The 5,923-nt window shown below is 34.5% G+C and overlaps 1 protein-coding gene across 1 annotated transcript in view; it reads right to left on the bottom strand.

Annotated features, from left to right (window-relative positions):
• LOC106687436 (lipase member I) overlaps positions 1 to 2,164 on the bottom strand; it is a 9,606-nt gene extending 7,442 nt beyond the window's left edge. Inside the window, exon 1 of the mRNA XM_014431323.3 lies at positions 2,057 to 2,164. The gene's annotated coding sequence lies outside the window, so the exon portion shown is untranslated. The remainder of the gene's footprint in view (positions 1 to 2,056) is intronic.
• Positions 2,165 to 5,923: the final 3,759 nt, after the last annotated feature.

The following is a 5,923-nucleotide window of genomic DNA, read 5'->3' on the forward strand; positions in this document are numbered from 1 at the left end:
GCATAAAAATTGAATTTAGAACCTCATTAGAATAAGTATATGTAATGTAATTTACCCTATTTTTCACAAACTGATTTTTTAAAAAACAGACGGAATTAAGCTTTGGATATCTTATTTTGTAACAAACAACTAAATTAATTTCGACCTTCTCTTCCTAGCTAGGAGGTTATACGCTAACAAGCAATTAAAATGAAGGGTCATCCTACGCGTTAGAAATTATTCAGTCCAAAATGGAATTTAAATTCCATCTCTCTGGAAAAACCTAAGGTAATTTATATTTTGTTGGATTATCAGCCAACTCTCGTTGTCTGGTGATTTGCCAGAGATTACAAAAAAGAACAAAGAGGTGGAGACGGAATAGGCCAGCGATTCTGTTCGGTAAAAGATCAAAGGATGCTGCTCTCAAAAGATCGTCGGTCCCCAATGGGAAACATCGCTCTATCTCCACGTCAGATTTTCTGTTGGCCAGCGATTCAACTCCATTTTAAGGACTTTTCCACCTTAAGTAAGTAGTTGTTAATTGGTTGTCATATCAGGGGACTGATCAGTGTTTTACGCCAGGAGCCCTTTAGTGTGAGCTCATAAAATTTGTATGAAATAGAAAGGAAAAACGAGCTGAAATTGAAAGACATTTGGCCGTTGATTAGTGAACATATGTATATTTGAAACCAGATTTAAATTCAACATAAATCCTTGAAGTAATTGTTAGTATTAGTAGATGACAGATTAATATAAGGACATAGATTCTGGTGATTTATATATATTGTTAACAGTTATCTATGAGGTGGTCAGGTGTTTCGCAGTCGCAGTTGTATCATGACGTCTTATCGCCTATCTTCGTACTGATGGTTCGTGTACGGGTGAGTGAAAATAGTGAATCCCAAGTATATCGCTATACAAGCTATACTGGTTGAGGTGTCTATTCTGGTGGTCAGTCAATTTCTGGCTTGCATTCCGCAATCCGCAGTATCCCAAGTGCAAATATTGATGCGAGGACGCGTGGGATATCATACTCTTACATTAGAGCGTTCCATGTCGATTGGTAAGAAGTTGCATCAAAAGGAAATCCCGATAGGAGTGAAGCGGTCTCACCTATCATAGCATTCTTTAAGTAATGCATCTTATTTACCGGCACTAGGTGCGGAGTGGCGTGAACGAGAGACAAAAACGTGTTCCTAAAGCGCGTCCAGGTGGATAAATTGGAATCAGAAACCGATGTTTGAATGTTGAATAGCTGATTTGAAAACAGCTAAACCTTGGCCTTTGGAGAAGCGGATCATCTTTGTGCCTTAAGCTTCCGATTCCGCATTTCAGTCTGTCGCATATTGTTCCGGAGATCGTCAAAACCAAACTTCCAATAAGTAAGAGTCCCCTGGGACTAGTACAGAGAATCTAGTTCGAACCATCTTTTGAGGATCTGGTAACCTAAATTTTGTAAGGAATTATTGTTTGATCTGTTTCATTGTTTATCTTTCAAGATTGAGCGTTAGTTGAATAGTTTAAAAAGATAATATGAACAATAAAAGTCTCTCAACATGCACTTTCGGGTCACTGTGTTTTCTAAGATTTTCCTGAGTGGATGGGAAGTTTCTAAAATTGTCAGAATTCAAAAAAATTAATATCAAATTTTGATCGTGAAAGTGCTAACATTTGTCAAACTAAACTTTTTGAAAATATCTCAACAACACCAAGGTGTTGTTAGTGTTACCGTCAAACTAGAATAATGGCCAAATTCGGTACAACTCATAAGGAAACAGTATACATTAATCAAGGTGTAACTTTGTGTATTTAGTCAAAAATAATTAATTGAGTACGTCAAGTATAGTTTTTTTTTGTATTATATGTCAGGTTAACGCGTTTTTGTAATGACTGAACTTCAACTTTCCATTGACACAAAAGAAGAATCGCTGTAGATACTTTACTTTTTTAGTTTTTATGTGAACTCTGATCACTGCACATCGACAAGCTGTAAGCCAACGGCCTAAGTTGCCTGACTAAATAGTGTATTTTCTCATCCAAACTACTTTGAAATACTATCAATATCCAATAAAATTACCTGTCTTCTGTGTAACATTGTATTGTCTATTTCTTTGGTAATAGGAGATTGTGCAACTACGGAAAATACTACTGGTAAGACTCCAGATTTTTTTTGTATTAAGATCAAGTAACAGGTTAGAGTAAGGTACAGGTTAGGGAACGATGGGTTTTAAAAATATATTATAAGAATGTTTATTTTGAGTTATATATTTAAAATTTTAGCTTACAATAAACGTTGGTTACTCTCCTGATTAGGGATTAAACTTTTTCGCAGGAAAATACTCCTCATCCTATACTTGGTTCTTCCTTTACCTCCTCACTACATGGTAAACTCCAATTAATTGAAAAAAAGATTTTTTTTCATTAGATATCTTATCACTAGATGATTCTTTACTATTTATCAGTTGAACAGTGTTATCTGAACTATAGTAACACTCTTGACGATAGATTTCTATAAAAGTTGTAGATAGTTTTGGTTTCTGTTGGTTTGTTACTAACTTGACAAATAAATTAGTGTTCACTATAATACAGTGACTGGATTTTTTTTCTCCACCTCGCTGAAAGTCCGTTCAACGCAGGTCAACTTGTCAACCTCCTAGTGGGGACAGTAACACTCTTGAACATTCTCACTTTTTTAAAAAAAATTTTTATTAACCATAAAATTTAGTACCACGCCATTGAATTCCTGTTCAAAAAACATACAGAGGTCATGTCATTTCACATTAAAAAAAAATTGTTTGAAGTATAAGGGACAGCAAATGGACAAACAGAAATGGATAAATAAATAATTAAATCAATCATTTAATTAATTGTTCACTTACATACAGACGGAAACTATATCCAGAAGATCTTATTGAAGCTAGATACTTCTTAATTTTGGCAGAAAATTAAATGGCTAGCTAAAGCAACTCAATTTGAATAAACGTATTAGCATCTCCTATTATTCCCACCCATATACCATCTACTTTAATATTGTAAATTGTACATGACAGTTTCGAATCAGATACATGGAGTCAGGCGTATGTAAGTGTCGAAAATTCTTTGTAATTTTTTTTTCCTTCTCTCTATAACATGAATAAGTATAGTTGGAAACCCCTAATTTCCGACAAATAAACAAGCATACTGTAAGATATAATCGGTCTTGCATGACTTCAACAAATGTGCTGGTGAGGCTGAGTTGATCCAAGCAAAGTTTTTGCTTGTTATAAGGAATTTAGTCGACGAAAAGAACAGAACGCCTAAACAGGTTATTTGACGACACTGATTATTGTATTGCAATTTTAAACCTCAGTGGTTTGACATTTGAGAAATCCTCCTCACATTTGGTAAAAATCATTGTAAATGTTTTTTTATATTCATAGTAAGCTTGCTTTGATTGTAATATTCCATAAGGATATTTAAATTTATTTGTCTACCTTAGAGGATGACAGCTACAACTGTAGATTTTTTTTTTCATATTTCTCGACAATTTATATATTTCAGTGTTCCATCAGGACTCGTCAACGCTTATTTTGAGATAATTGTTTAGCATTCCTGATGTTTGAGAATTAGTTAGAAGGTTTAAACGGGTAAATGCATTTTAAACTTGCCTCAAAAGAGTTCTTTTAAGAGACCTAATTTGAGAATATTTTTTCTGCCTTATGTCAGAAGTGGAGGTGATTTGTATAATAATAATAATCTTTATTTATTCTGGGATTGATCCCTTTTGAATAATGCACAAGCGTCAAAATTAGGCCTCAGGGCCTTAGATTGAAATTCAAAATAAAAATGAAATTATAAAACGTCATAAAATATAATAAAATAATGAATTTAAAAAGATAAAAATGAACAACAATAATTAACAGAGTAAAATCATATGTCATATCATAAAACATAGATGACAGACACTTCTGATAATAAGTAATGGAAAAAAAATCAAATATAATTAAACTAAAACTAATAAATGGAAAGGTACAATTTCTGCTAATGTACATATTTACAAGAATAAACAAAAATCTGAGGCACTAAGTACAGAAATATGTAAACCTTCTTTGAAACTTTCAATTGCTATTCTTCCGGAATTGGTCGAAGATACGGGATTTGAAGGTTGGAAGAGTATTAGAACTACAAATGAAAGAGGAAATAGAATTCCATAGGAATGAGGAACGGATGAGGAAAGATCTACCAAAGGCTACGGTTCGATGGGCACTTACATATAAGTCTGAAGGCCGTGAGCGGGCATTGCGGGAATGCACTGAGGATTTAAATTAAAGGATATCAGAGGTGTACGATGGACGACGGGATCGGATAATTTGGTAGAGGAAGGAAGCAAAAAATATTTACGACGGAAGGAGGGGTAAAGCCACTTCAATTCTTCATAAAATGGGGTGATAGAGGCGTCCCTGGGAACCCCAAAGATGAATCGTACAAAGCAATTAATTAATCGTTTTAATTTTGTTTCGAGATCCCCAGAGACACCCTCGTAAGCCACACAGCAATAATCAAAGTGGGGGAATATTAAGGAAGTAACCAGGAGCCTACGGGTTGCAAAAGGAAGTAGGTGGCGAAGCTAATTTAAACGTTCTAGGGTGGAGTAGGTACGACGGGAAATATCGGAGACATGGTTTTTCCAGGAGAGAGTTTGGTCTATAGTGACACTAAGGTTTTTATCTTATGGGTGGAATTGTATTGGATTGTTGTTTAAGAATAAGGTTGGAATATGAGGAATAGTTTTCAGAAGGTGATTGGATTATATTAAGATTGCCTTAGTCTTCACTGCATTCAACTTAAGCTAGTTTTCTTGTGCCCACTTACTGATTTGATTTAAGTCTTCTTGAAGCATCTCCGTGGCAGCCAGTAGGTCAGAAGGTGGGAAGGAAAGGTAAATTTGGAAATCATCAGCGTACAAATGGTAGTGAGAATGTCGGATAAGGATGGGAAGGTCATTGATGTAGATGGCAAAAAGGGTGGTGGAAAACGATGAACCCTGGGGAACACACAGATAAGGGATCGAGTCAATGATGGTGGCTTATCTAGAACCATCACGTACTGGGAGCGATCGGAAAGGAAGGATTGAAACCAGCCCAAAGCACTGTTGGATAGAGGAAGATTTATATGGATGTATATAGTTCAAATTTTTGCTTAGTGGTTCCTGGAACCTCTGCTTGAGTCCCTTCTTCTTATCTCTCTAACCTCTCATTATTTATCATTATGTTTCTCTTCTTTACTTTCTTTTATTTTTATGTCACTTAATTTATTTATTTCTATTAGCCAACCATCTCGCGGAGGCCCCTCATCCCCAGATTACTAAAATAGAGTTCCCATCGAACAAACATTCCAACCAACAATTAATATCTCACTCAGACCTTCTAATACTCACGGTAGAAAAAAGTAATACTACCATTGAATAATGATCTTAATGTAATGCTATTCACTTATTAATCCATGTTTAATTTCTGTTTTAGAGGGATCGAAAAAAAAAAAAGTGGTTCCCAGACTTCTACAGTTTAGGAAGAACTATCTCAATCTGAAAACGAACAATGGTTTATTTCATACAAAGAATTAGGCTAACCATATTATAGTAATGCTTATTCTTAGCAATGACGTTTATTTACTAGGCTCCTTCTATGTTATTTTAGCTACACGATTACTAACGAAGTTGCATAACAGTCTTTATATATTCACTTCAAAATCTTATTGACTGTTTGTCTCATTCTTGAAGAGTTTAATTAAACTAAAGGTTGTTAATATAATGAAGTAATATTTTTTTACAATTAAAAAACAAATAAAGTGGATGTTAAAGAACATATCTATAAAGCTATGTTTAAGAACTTTGTTTACCCTGTTCCTGGCTATTTATGGTATACAGGGGTTTATCAAATAGGTTACCACCCTATTTTGAAAAGAG

The sequence above is a fragment of the Halyomorpha halys genome, unplaced genomic scaffold, assembly GCF_000696795.3.
Source record: "Halyomorpha halys isolate HHAL.00 unplaced genomic scaffold, Hhal_1.1 Scaffold964.1, whole genome shotgun sequence".
In the NCBI taxonomy this organism is placed as follows: Eukaryota; Metazoa; Arthropoda; class Insecta; order Hemiptera; family Pentatomidae; genus Halyomorpha; species Halyomorpha halys.